Genomic DNA, 767 nt, shown 5'->3' on the forward strand with positions numbered 1-767 from the left:
CCCCGCCTCGCCCGACTCACCCGTCCGCGCCATGACGCCTGCTGAGGCGGAAGTGCTGGAGCGCCGGCCGACTAGGACGCCAGCCTAGTACTGGTGGCACCGGGAGTGGAGGGGCCCCCGTGAGGAGCCAGCGTGGATGGCTCGGGAGAGCCGGATGCCCCGCCCCCTTCGCATGGCTGACCCCGCGCTGCTTTAAAGATGTTTGCTGGCGGGAGGAGGGCCTGCTGCTTAATGTCATAGCCGCCAGTGTGATATCAGCACGAGCCAGTGTGACACCCACCAGAGATCGGGCCGCACCTGCGGAGGCGCGCCTACTCGGGAAGCCCTCCTGCTGGTGAGGAGGCGCCTCAGCGTAGGTTGTAATGTTCCAGTTGCCATGTAGAGATGTTTCAGCTGCCTGACGTCGGAGAACAGAATCTGCATGCCTCCATGTGACGCTTCAGGACCTCGCCCATTGCCGCCTTGGAAACCGAGATTTGCATCGTTGTAGGTACCATCCAGTCAGTACCTGCTCATAGTGACCTGATATACAGCAGAACCAAATAAACCCTGCCGGGTTCTGCGCCAGCCTCACAACTCGTCTCCTGTTTGAACCCATTTCTTGCAGCCACTGTCAATCCACCTCGTCCTGGGCCTTCCTCTCTTTCGATGCCTCTCCACTTGACCAAGTATGATGGCCCGTCTCTGGGGAATGGCCTCTCGATACCATGTCAAATTATGTAAGACTAAGTCTTGCCATCCTCGGCTGGAAGGGGCGTTCTGGCTAC

The sequence above is a fragment of the Echinops telfairi genome, unplaced genomic scaffold (assembly GCF_000313985.2).
Source record: "Echinops telfairi isolate 266 unplaced genomic scaffold, ASM31398v2 ScPeMD7_443;HRSCAF=831, whole genome shotgun sequence".
In the NCBI taxonomy this organism is placed as follows: domain Eukaryota; kingdom Metazoa; phylum Chordata; class Mammalia; order Afrosoricida; family Tenrecidae; genus Echinops; species Echinops telfairi.